The sequence below is a fragment of the Pleurodeles waltl genome, chromosome 12 (assembly GCF_031143425.1).
Source record: "Pleurodeles waltl isolate 20211129_DDA chromosome 12, aPleWal1.hap1.20221129, whole genome shotgun sequence".
NCBI lineage: Eukaryota > Metazoa > Chordata > Amphibia > Caudata > Salamandridae > Pleurodeles > Pleurodeles waltl.
The window spans coordinates 570,488,430-570,501,596 of NC_090451.1; the positions used below are offsets into that span (position 1 = coordinate 570,488,430).

The following is a 13,167-nucleotide window of genomic DNA, read 5'->3' on the forward strand; positions in this document are numbered from 1 at the left end:
AAAAAAGCTTCAAGCCCCGCCGGAGGGGCGTATACGCTCACCAAGTTTAGTGGTGATCCGTGAAGAACTCCCGTGACCACTACGAATCTGCCTTGTGGGTCAGAATGCGTGTCTGTAATTACCATGGGTAGTGAGCGGTGGAGTAGGATAGCTACCCCTCTAGAACCTCTGGAGAAGCCTGCGTGGTAGACTCTATCGTAGCCTCCCCGTGAGAGCATGGGACATCTAGTTCCAAGGAGGTGGGTTTCTTGTAATAAGACCACGGAGGGGGAGTATCTGCGGAGGGAACTGAGTACAGCGGATCTCTTGATTTTATTTAGCAGGCCATTCACGTTCCATGAGATGACCGGAGTCAATGAGGGCCAATTATGGGATGCATGCTTGCTATATTATGCTGGGTGCCCTCCTGTGAATCTGGGGATGACCGTTTCAGTTGCAACAGTGAAGTATTAAGATAACAAGATAAACTTAACAACACAATACTATCTAAACCCATGTCAAACTTTTTACCCCCCAACCACCCCCCACCCCATACTCCCACCCCGGAAGCATCTGTCGCCCCATTACCCAACTGTAACAAAGCAGCCAGCAGGACTGCTGTTGGAGTGGAGTGGTGGACCCCTCCCTTTAGTCGGATCAAATGCAGTTAACGGCTTTTAAGTAAGTCTCACAGAAAGTATACCAAGGGGGTCATGAGACCTCTGAAGTGTCACCTCCAATGGCCGCACGTCCGGGATGGGTATCTCAACCGTGTTCCCCCGCTCCGTCAGAAGTTGCCTGTCCCGTCTCATCCGAGTTCTGGAGACTGGCTCAGGTTGGTGTCGTCCATGACCCGGGCTGGGCCCCGAGGACCCGGCGATCCGCCGGAGGCCCCCCCCCCCCTCCCACGCACTGGAGGCCGAGGGTGTTCCATTGTCCGTGGTGGCGTCCGAATCTTTCTGCCTACCCTTCTTGGATCTGGTTCATCGTCTGCTTCTCCGTGGCCCTCCCAACGGAGGGGGCACCTCAGGGAGGGGCCGCCCACTGGGTCCCGGGGACCCCGCCGAGCCCCAGAGCCCTCTTCAGTCAGCCAGTCCCACGCCTCCTCCGGGGAGTCGAAGAAGAAGGCCTTTCCGGCCATTAGGACCTTGAGTCTGGCTGGGAATAATAGCATGTAAGTGAGTTGCATTGCTCTTAGCTTTTGTTTGACATGCTCATAAGATCGTTGGCGAATCTGCACTTCACGGGTGTAGTCAGGGAATATTAGGATCTTATGGTTCTCCCATTGAAGGTTATCTGAGCAACTGGCTGCCTTAAGGATATTGTCTCGGTCTTTGAAATTAAAGAAGCGTGCAATTGCCGGGCGCCTGGGGCTGCCTGGCGGTGGGCGTGGAGCAAGGGCCCCGTGAGCACGTTCAATCGCAAACCAAGGTGAGAGGGATTAGTCTGGGATCCAGGTCTTGATCCACTGCTCCAGGAATTCGGGAGCTTTGTCCTCCTCCGCGCCCTCTGGAAATCAGACAAAGCGCAGGTTGTTGTGTCTTGAGCGGTTTTCTGCGTCTTCCGTACGGCGGTGTAATTCGTTAGTACGGGTTTGGAGTTGAGCCACTTTGGTTCTGAGATCGGATAATTCATCTTCGGTCTGGGAGACCCGGTTTTCTACCGTAGTGATTCGGCCCACCGCGTTTCTGAGGTCCTGCCTAATTAGGCCCATGTCCTCCCGAACCTCTCCGATCTTGGTCTCCACGGCGGTCTGCGATGATTGAATCGCCAGGAGGATGGCATTCACTCCATCCGGGGCTGGGCTTCTGCTGGCCGAGTCTCCGTCCCTCCGCGGACCTGCCGGCGCTGTGAACTGGTCAATCTTTTGCTGGGAGGCAGGAGGTTGTTTGTTCGGTTTGTCTCTTCCCATCTTGTTACTCTGGCAGGGAACAGGTTGTATTGTCTCGTGTAGAATTGTCTTTCGAGTCTCAGCATTCATGGAGCCCCTCGTGTTCGGGGACCACGAGAGAGCACCTCCCCGGAGTCGCAGGGGCCCTGGGCGATGAGGGCTGGGCTGTGGGAGCACAATTCTTTATTCGAGGCTCAGCAGTCTAGGGACAGTCTGTCTCCTCAGCCGGGCCAACTCAGCAAGTGAAGAGCGGAGGTCCCGGCAGCGGTGTTGAGTCCTGCGGGTCACTGGACCGGGGTCGAGTCCCTCAAGATTCAGGGGAACTCTTAGCACCCAGAGGCCATACCCCGGCACCCCCGGGGCATCAGTTTCTCCGTGGCGGGGCCGATCCAGGTATTTGTCCTAAGGGCCAGTGGGTGCTCGTTGCCCGTGCTGCAGCCTTATGCACTCATGGGGGTCTAGAGGATCCCTCCTCCCCTCGCCTGGTTACCGTTCAATTCCGGCTCTCGTGGTATCCGAGAAGAGGGCCTGACGGCTCCGTGCCCCGGGGGTTGTTGCCCGAGCCACTGTGGTCCTCACATCCTCCTCTCCCCTCCTCCTACCGGGCCGGGATGCCCCCGTTCCGCTTGTGGCATGACTTTCTTTCATGCGCCGTGGTCCCCATCTAGCTTCACAGCGCGGTCTCGCTGCTCCTGACCGCTCTCTCAGGGGCCGCACGCGCCTCCGGCTCCTCCGGGAACTCCGGGTGCTGCGCCCTCCAATTTGTCCGCTGCGATCCCCGGCTGCCGGGCACGTTATCCTCCCTTCAGGGGGGCACCGCACCGTGTTCTGTGCCTCTGTCTCCTTCACGACGGTAGCTGCGGTCTCACACCGCTCCGGCGGAGGCACGACGGCGGCCCAACTCAGCAGGCGCCTCACCCACCGGCGGCGTTCCGATGCCTCTAGGGGCTTGTGACAGGAGCGCCGCTCCAATTCTTTTCGTTAGCCCTTGCAGTGGTTCCAGTCCAGATTGATCTCCTCCGAGGTTCCGGGTCTCAGTCTCGCTGAGGTGGCTCGAACCCGGCCGCCATTTTGTTTAAATTAGACGAGGTGCGGGAGGGACACGGGGCCGTTACGGATCGTTTTTTTCATCTCTGCGTGCTCCCCAAGGGGAAGGGAGTCCACAGGAGTACATGGGGTAGTGCCGTTAACCCCACAGATCGCGGCAAAATTGGGCGGATGACGGAGGGGTCCAGAGCACTCTGAGTGCGACCGCCATCTTGACGCCTGAAGCCACGCCCCTGGTGTTGCAGAATTTAACAAGGTTAGCTAACCCTCCAGCAAACTTATAGCAGATGTGAGGCAAAATATGCTCCAACATCTAAAGAGTATGTTCTTTCAATGAAGCAGTAGTTGACAATGATGAGAGGGATCTGGAAGACTGTTCTTGAAAAGAGATGAGCAGTGAACCTGGAATTAGGAAATGCCCCAGGAAAGGGAATCGAGACAGAGGAGCCTGGCAGGAGTTGGGCAGAGAATAAGTAGTCATACTTTTAGGCCTTTACTGGTTCGAGAGGAGACATAGGGTGGAATGGGGTTAATGAATTATGTGGTTCAGTAACCAGCCTTGTAGTGGGGCAGATAAGGGGACCAGAATGTTTTTCTCAAGTTTGAAGGGGCTAAGTGCAGTGTGGGTGTCATTGCCTGGGTCTAGGTGACTCGAAGGTAATGTTGCAGAAGCGTTTGACTAAGCTGCGGTAGCTGGGATAAGATTCCCATTTTGACAGTATTGATCTTGGATGGGAAGTCTTTAACATTCTAGCCAACAGGAGAGCTACTCTGCTGGCTGCTCCAGGTGAGGAGGGAGGGTTCTATATTCCTGGCTCTGGTAACAGAACAGAAGTTTTCCTTTGCCAGTCTGTATGTTCACACTTTGGTGCAACAAGAATGCTGCTTCTAGTGTTCTCTGCATAGAGTAGGGAAGGTGGTCATAGAAGGGTGCTTGAACATAGTCTTGGACCGCATGACAGACAGAAGTCAACTACAGCTGAATGGTTGGGGGGGGGGGGCGATCTCACAGGAAGAGTGTCTCATCTCTATGGGCTAAGTTAATATATGAAGCCACCAACTTCACAAAGAATCTGACTTCACATTCTGCCATGTCTCACACAAAGCATATTTATGATGGTCTACTTCTATGTGGGAAAGGAGATATAAAATAGGGTGGCAAACACAAAACTAGTGTTTTTGACCACTACTCAGTAGAGTAGGACACTAGTCTTAACTCAGTATGACTTGTGCATTTGACTTGAAGGTTTGACAGCCTGCTCTAATACATTGCTGCGTTAAAAAAAACAGTTTTGCTTATAATATCAAGAATTGTTGAAAACAATAAGTAGGATATCGATAGGTGTACCTTTATGGGATGCCCTGCAGTTTTTTGTTCCTGAACAAAGAGAGCGGTAATAAGGTCCTAGCTTGAAGCAAGAGGTGGGGAAATTGGAGGGTAACAATATGCAGTCCCAACTGCATACTCCCAATTCACTTTTTTAAAAAAAGTCTTCCTATTCAACTGATTTGTTTTCTGTGCAACCATAGAGTGTGTTCCATCTAAGTACACGGAATGTAAGCCATTATAGCGGATCCTCTTTATGGGAATAGTATCATGGTGAACATTATTTTGCCTGAACATGCAGGCTTTATTCTTTTATTGTGTTTTGTTTGTATACACTACTCTTGCACTGTGCATTAGTGCCTAAATTTACTTATTTTTGTAGAATATGTTCCAACGGAATCTTCAGCTCATGTCAAAGCGGTGACACAAACTTTATAAAAAAAAAAAACATTTCTTCTTTATCAATCTATGAAGTGTTTTCTCCAACAATTTACGTGAGCCTCATATTATCTACCCCTATGCATTTCAGAATCTGTGTGGTCCTTCATCAGGGGCACAAAATTATCATTAAAGTGGCCAATTAGGTTTACTGGTAGCTTTAAGCCTAATTTTGTGCCTCCCCAGGACCTTTGAGGTTATTTTGGTGTGTTTAACAGATGCAAAAGACAAGGTGCAGAAGTGTTAGAGGCCTCAATCAGTAAGGTGCTGAAGGTGATTATCAAGATGATAGTGGTGAATGTGCCTGTACTGGATGGTTTCACTATAGCCTTCTTTTATAAGATGTTTAGCTGCATGTTAGCAGCTTTGATCACCAGCAAGAAACCGCATAGTGGTCCCTTATGTTCTCACTTAATTATTGAAGTTCCACTGGTGACCTAGGTACTTAAGCCTTTCTTTTAGAAGAGTTTGTAGAGTGTCTCTATGCCCAGTCTTCTTTTGGGATGTTTTCCGCAGCCTAAGTGTACTCACTTGCTGAATTCAAGACCAGGTCCTTGTGATACAAATGGCATGATTGTCTAGCTCATTGAGTTTTGATGTTATACAAGTAATATTTTTCCTGGCTATAGTGGGGAATTGCTGTAGCAGGGGAGGTCATTTTTGGAGATCAAGAGAAAAAGGTAGCTTATGCTTCAGATGCACACTGTCCAGTTTCCAGCTATGCTCAGTGATAGCTGATGCTGAACTATAGCATGGCTTGTTTATGTTCACCACTAGCTGATTTCCAGCTCTTGGCCCTCTCAACAGATGGTGATGGTGCATTTATGCACGACCTTCTGATCACGCCACTATGTACAGATGACATTGCATGATGATAGCAAAGTATTTAATGTTTGGAGATGTGAGCAATACAGAGCTGAAACTTGCCCATCTTCTACATTACACAATGAAATTGTTTTGATGCTGCATCTTTTATTCTTTACTGAGTGTAACTATGACATGGATACTGGGTCCATTGAAAAGCTAACGAATTTTAATGTTCAAGAAATGTTGATTGTTCACTGAGTTTCACAGGGCACTCACTTAATAGAGGTTAAAGCCACTAGGCTTCGAAGCAGATGTAAGCCCCAAATGTTTTAATCATGAGTGTTAATATTAGTTCTTTCCCGTGTCACTAAAGTCATTAGACTGTGACAAGTTTAACCTTATAAACGTAATGAGAGAAAAACATAGAAAGCGCTGCACTGACATGCATTTTAAATGTGCAATTCGCCTTTATTTCACAGTTTGACATAGGTGCCTTTTCAGTTAAATCGTGTTCTAGAATGTTAAAGTTGATGTTAAAGTGTAATTTACACTCTAAACTAATAGCCATTATAGAAAAGATTTTAGATTTCTTGTGTTTTGTGAAAGATAAATGACTTTGAAAAATGCACTTCTCTCTTATACCTAGTGGAATGTAATAACAAAGCGTTTTCAATTTATAATGAAATGTTTTTTATTTATACTGATGGGGTTAATGATAAATTTATAAGTTGCATAATGTGTTTTATTAACAAGCATTTTTCAATTGCATTTGATATTTTTCTTAGCATAACTGAGGCGTACAGAGCTTGCATTTTGCAGTCATGTAAAGAGTTGAATTATTTTTTCATAACGTGATATCTTCTTTCAGATTTCATTCCTATGAGAAGCAAAGTTCCATTTGTAAAAAGTCTATTGTTAAACTGTAGAATAACTGTACCCATTTGGCCTTGAAAGTTGTGTGATGCGGGAACATGAACTGAAATTGTATACATTTGTTACAACCAATTGCTGGCAAAGATTACCTGAATGCTGTACCCCTTGGAGAGGTATTTTCCTCTCTGCCATTTGCCCTTGCCCCTTGAAATCCCCTTTTAGATTAGAAACTCCACCATGCTGATGCTTATTTTATTTTCCCTTTAGTTATCGACCTGTAGCCGATTATTCAATTTTCCCTAATTAATTTTGTCCTTTTTTATATTTTGCCTACATGTGTTCCTCCCCACATATGTGTTCTCCCCCACACATGTAATTCCCAAATGTGGTTAGCTGCAGGGTTGCAATATGTACATACCAAAGAGGGGAGAGAGGAAATATCTCCTTGTCCGTCATCCCAAACACTCAAACCACTACCACAAACAAAGACCAGGAAAACTCTACCTTAATAAGAAGCAGCACTGAGTTGTAAAAATTGCCCTCACCCACATCTCGTGGCATGCTTCATCATCAGGCTTTACTTCAACATCCCAGCGATAGCCAATGTCAGGGATGGAGCAGTAGGGCAGAGGGGGAGAGACGCAATACAAGACGAGCACGCAGGGACCTACTCCACAGAACACATAGAAATTATTGTTAAAACTATCTCACGGGCATCTGATCCAGTTTTCATTCATGGGTCCCCTGGATAGGATTTAAACTCATAAATTGGTGGTGATATCAGGAACTTACTGCCCATTCACCCCTCATTATCTGCTATTGTGTCGACATGTTTCGGCCAGTCATCATTACCCTTTAGGTTCAGGTGGCCTTCATCAGGACATTGGATCAAATCATCAATACTCGTACCTGTTTTTATGGAATTTCAGAAAACAGGGTGGCTTGTACTCACTAGTTTCTTGCCAGTACACACACTTGGAATTACCTCAAATAGGAAACAAAAACAAACATATAAAAATGCACACTTGGAACAAACCTAGCGCTATCACATGTTACTCATGCACCCAAATCACACTGAACTTTAGTGATGAGAACACATAATGTGGCCCGTCCCAACTTGGGATTCTCCCATAAAACTGTGTATCATTTCCATCATAGTGCCCAGCCATCACCAAATGCACATCACCCCGAGCAGTATAGTGCTAGAACTCCTCCTACAAGCATTCACTTACTGAGTCTTACTTCCCCTGTCTCCTAAACTGGAGATCTGGTTGGAGTGCTTCCCTGTAGTCACACACTGGTGTAAAGATTTAATGACAACATTTCATCACTTTATAAAAGCATCTAAACATTAAGAACTCAATGTTGTATGTCTCTCGTTACAGGATTCATTTTATCACTATGGAAAATGGGTACCACTCAACAAAAGCATGTGCACATCCAGTAGTCGATGTTGAGTGTCCCTCGTTACCAGGAGTCCTTTTATCGCTATAAAGAGGTGTATCAACATTCAAGTAGTCAATGTTGTACGTCTCTTGTCAACAATACTCTAGTCTTATATCGTTCTGTGTGCTGCAGACAGTTATATCAATGGAGTATTTCATGTTCTATTCCTTATAAGTAGTTAAGTACCATTTAATCCCATGTGTCTCCGGCATAAGTATGTTAATAGCATCCTACATATATTAACCCCGGGGGCTCTTATCAACAACTCATCAAAAGACCTGAAACTTCCTTTGTCAAGGGACCGGAGCCTCCTCCCCCAACCACTTGCCACTCCGGGAAGACAACAGAGTGCTGCTGCTGTTCATCTTGAATATCCGTATCCTGTTCCGTTGACAAAGTAAGTTCTATATCTTTTATCCTGGTTTGGGCAGTAGTTAGATGAAGAGGTTTAACAGTAGGAAGGGGACATTAATAGAGTAGAGCTTTTCATAGGGAGATGCGAAAGACATGGGATGAGTTGTTGATCAGAGCCCCTGGGGCTAACATGTAGAATGGCATTAATATAATTATGCTGGAGACACACTGGACTAAATGGAAAAGAAGAAGCAAGGGGACATTTTTCTCTGCCTTTAAATTTCCTGAATATCAAACATAGGTTTTGAAAGTAATTCTTCGCTTCGCAGTAAGCCAGTGTATATTGTGAGCTTTTGCCTTATGATTAGTTTTCTTCACTCCACTCTGACTGCAAACTGTTGAATTGTCTGCAAATTTTCAATGAAGCCTACAATGTCCTAGATAGAGTAAGTGGTGATACTTTCAGAAAGCACACATTGAAGACCACCTGTGCATGAAGATGCTTTGGTTATAAAAAATAAAATTAAAATTAAAATCTTAATTACCTTAAGCTGAAAATACAAGAAGATGATATAGCCTTATTCTGATGTTCCTAAGAAAGAAGAGCATCAATACTGACCCTAAGAGTTAAACCTAATGGAGGGGGAAGGAGCTAGGTCTAACGGCCTTTACCAGATAGACTTCAGACACCTTCATGATCTAACTTTATAATCAGCTGTGCCACCTGCATAGGAGGTCTCTGTACAGCAAAAAGACCTTTTCAAGTGAGATGAGATGCAGAAAGTGTATATTAAAAAGGGCAGGCGAAAGAGAGGATCGCTGAGGCACTTCACAATTTATTTCTTGAGTATCAGACCGAAAAGGAGAAAGTGCAGCTGATTGTGTGACCGTTTAGAAAGGAAGAACACTAGGCCAAAACCATAGCCTACAAGACAATTGTGAATCTCACGAATCACCGCGTTGGAGCCTAGTATTGGAGGAGACCAGAATAGATTGTCCATTCTATTCTATGGTTAATGTGAAACGATTGGAGAGAACTTCCTCTTCATTCCTTTTGACACAGTAGTAATTTTTGGAGTAAAAGTGAGGTTTGTATCGAATCCTCATTTGCCTCGGTTTTGGTTGAGGTGCAGGTAGGAGTTTCAAGGTTTGGGAACGGGATAGGCAAATGGTAATGAATTGGGTTTGCGGTCTCCAATTGCTTGGAATATCTGTGTGCCCTTCATGCACAGGAAGCTCTTGTTCCTCAAGTAGAACACATCATCCAAGCACAAAGTAATGTAGATTGAATTCTTAAGAACATTTTGCAAATGGAGGTGGATTTGTGTTGTCCTGTGGAAGTTCACCTGGTGCTATGCTCTGAAAACATGAGGGACGATCCTTGAATATTCACAAATGTCAGTGGGCATATGGAAAATGTATTGATCTGACCTGTTTTGACTGGTTGCTGAGAAATGATTAGCTCTGATGCATGGCTGCTGTCTGGGTGTGTTTTGTGCTGCTTTATGTTGTCTGTAGTTGCCGAAATATGATATTTGTGAAAACTATTACTGAGCAATCAATCAACAGTCACCTACGAAGGTGAGCCTAGCAATACCAAAGAGGATGTCAAAACCAGAATTCAGCATAAAGAAGTTATGTCAACTGATCAGCAATAGTTGTGTTTTGCTGGTAGCCAGCTTCAAGATGAATTTATTCTCTTTGATTTTAGTAGTCAAATAATGTGATGTAGAAATGCAGTACCTGCAGCAACTTTAAAAGAGCATGTTTGCGTATTAAACATGTGGAGTCCGAAACCCCGATTTAAAGTTCTTGTACTATTTTGCGATTGTTCATTAGCAGATAATGTGAGACAGCAATATTTAAACCTCGCCTTTATCTTAATGGAGGATGTAGTTTTCAGGCAATTCCCAGCAGCTTATCCACCTTTACACAATTGCCCTATGTCCTTTGCCGTCTGCACTGAAGGCGTGAACATGTCTTTCGTGAACTCTTGTGTGTATGTCAACATGCCTAATATCCAATTTGTTTTAGACGCAGCTGGGTAAGTAAACTGTGACATTGTTTTTTAAACCTGTCATGTTTTTGTTGTCTTGAATTTGAGTCCCTGCAAGTTTTGGCAAGCCCATATGCCCTTGAATTTGAGCTAAATTAAATGCAACATTCATCTCTTAACAAGGTCTCCGCTTCCACCAGACCCCATGGCAGTGTATTCAGGGCTGATTTCTTTAATACTTTAACCAGCAGTTTGGTCGTGGTTAAACTAAAAAAAAGTGTGAAGCCCAATCACACTCACATTTTTTCACTATAAACTGCACTTTAGAAAATGTTAAGAGAATAAGATTTTATAAAACAATAGATATCAACTAGCACTTCTTTAGCTCGTTATAGAAACAACATAAGAAGATAAAGTGTATCTCAACCTAAATAGTGTTGAGTGCGTAGGGGCACCGTATAGAATTACATTGAACACCCTATTGTAAAATATTACACAGTGACAGAGTACCCAATCTAAACCATAAATTAATGTATTAATCGGTCATACCTGATAGAAGTTGAGAGGTAGTTAGTTTTGATCACAGGAACTATAGCACGTATTAAATAATATTCCTTATTTTGCTAAATGATTTATGATATTCTGAAATGCATGTTGGAGATAAATGGGGAGTAAGTAGAATTATATATCTAGTATTTGTACGAACTTTGAGATTAATGTAATATCCATCACCTAGTAGAATACTGATATTAATTCAAAGCACAGTGATGTGTAGCGTCCTAAAATTACTGTATGCGTTGACAAAGATTTAAGTGACTTAACATTTAAAATGAATTTTAATTACTTATCATCAAATTGTGAATAGCCCAAAGCATAAACGTTAGCTATTGTTTGCTTTAAACCAGAGTGTTGTGCAGTGCATAATTTATTTGCATTGAGTTGTTCAGAATATTTTTAGGTCTCACCTGTGACAGCACATGCATTGCAATTGCGCACACTTGCGAGAGATATTGTACACAAGAAGAGGCTTTCAGCCTATCCAGTGCGTAATATTTGTTGGCTTCAATGTCACTCTTATTTGATGCTTTCTAATTGGCTAGGGCATGCTGGCTTCACTTCCTCTTCTTTTGACTGGAGCATGGACCAAGTACTGATTGCTTCAGCTTAATTGCAGACCTTCCGCTGATCGTGATGTGATTGAGGTACTACTTTTATTTATTAGGTTGCAGCCTACCAGACAGTGTAGATGTCAGGTATCCAAAAGTCATCTTGGGGAGTTTCAGAAAGGTCACCTTGAAATCCATTCTGCCTGTTGCTTGCCATTGGCTTTGTGGTTGGTAACGCACATTTTCTTGCTTTTTATTTTCTGGCTCGGGCTGTCTGGGCTCACGTCCTCCTTCCCATGCCAAAACCTTATTTACCAGTATCCTGAGATCTCCCTTGCTGTAAACAGGCTTGCAAATTGTTTTCTTATCTCATTACATTTTCTGTGCATTTAAAGACACAGGTCAGATGTCAGACACTGTCTTCTGAGGGAGCTTGACTTAGTTTGTTTTTGCGGACTTCAAAGTGAGAGCATTTATAGGAAAGAGTAATGCAGATTGCTGTTCACATGGAATAGGAGTGTCATAGTTCTTTTAATGACTTTACTGTTAGATAAGAATCTGTGTGGTCCTGGGCAAATCGCTTTCATCTGTCATCTGGCTGCCACCCACACTTCTGTCACCTTACCTGAAGGTATTAGATCGCTTTACATAATAACTAGTCACATTACACACAGCATTTTGAGCTTTTACCCCCCCCACACACCCAACAGTCATACTGACTACTACTAAAGCCACTCCATATATACCTCACCTGACGCTCACCAAGACTGTGGATTTTTGCCTTTCACAATGGTTTTCAGGCATTTTGATTCGAGTAATTTGTGTGGCCTAGGGTAAGTCTGCAAAATGTGTATTCCACAGCGACATCTTGTGTTAAAAGGAAGAAAGCACAAGATGTAGCTACATCACATACAATTTAGTCGGACAAATCTGATTCTCTGCAGAATGACACACCGAACAGGGGATTTAAGGTTAGAATAAAAACTACGACGGCAGTGAGGAGCTTTTAGCGCCCTGTACTAGGGTGAAAAGGGCAAAAGAAACTAAAAGCCAACACCCCAAATACGATAAATGCGTTTTTGTGACAGATTTATTCTGGAGGTTTAGAGTTGGAATTACATTCTCAGTGAAAGGAGTGATTTAATTTTGCTCGTTTCACAGATAGGATCTGATCGTCACGCTTGCTCAAAAGGACTTTTTGAAATGTGATTTTCATTCTTTATCAACTATATCTGTAGTGTTACATAGGGCTACGTTAAAATATGCTGTTGGGAGTCAGCACTATAAGAAAGCTAAACAAATCGGCTTTAACTCTTTCAAAAATCGATGAAGATTAGCTTCAAATTAATAGTAACTTAGCTTAATGCAACGAATCGGCAAAATAGCGACATGACCTGTTATATGAAAAGGTATTGTGTAGAGGGTTTCTTCCGAGTGTTTGCATTTAGTGCCTTGATGAACAGCCGCAGATTTCAAATATAAGACAAAATGGACCTATTTACTATACAGGTCCAGAAAGACTAATCCATATTGACCTATGTGTGGACCTTCACATATCTTGCCACGTGCTAATCAAATACGGCTTAAATTAAATTAAGTTTCTACAGAAGCATGTAACTTGTTGCATCAAGAGAGAAGGTATGCATTATCGAGTTGTGATTCTTGATGAGTGTAACCTGGATCACCTCAACACTGGTGGGTGGTACTACGAATTCAAAGCACGCAATGTTCTACAGCTAGCGCTAACCTCATTGAAGTGCTTTTTTATTTTCTTTTAGCCATGATGCTGTACAATATGGCTAAAATACAATGACAAAGTCAATAGATCTCCTTTAGGCGAGACCTGTTGGCTTTGCCAGTGCTTGTCTCCTTTGAAATTAATGTTTATTTTGACAGCAGATGT

The 13,167-nt window shown here is 43.9% G+C and overlaps 1 protein-coding gene across 2 annotated transcripts in view; it reads left to right on the top strand.

The window, feature by feature from the left end:
• The window catches only part of TMEM170A (transmembrane protein 170A), a 182,721-nt gene that overhangs the window by 74,582 nt on the left and 94,972 nt on the right, over window positions 1-13,167 (top strand). The window contains exon 2 of one of the 2 annotated variants that reach the window (XM_069217681.1): window positions 11,259-11,360. The exons of the other annotated variant lie outside the window; for it this stretch is intronic. The gene's annotated coding sequence lies outside the window, so the exon portion shown is untranslated. The remainder of the gene's footprint in view (window positions 1-11,258; window positions 11,361-13,167) is intronic. 2 annotated transcript variants of the gene reach the window in all.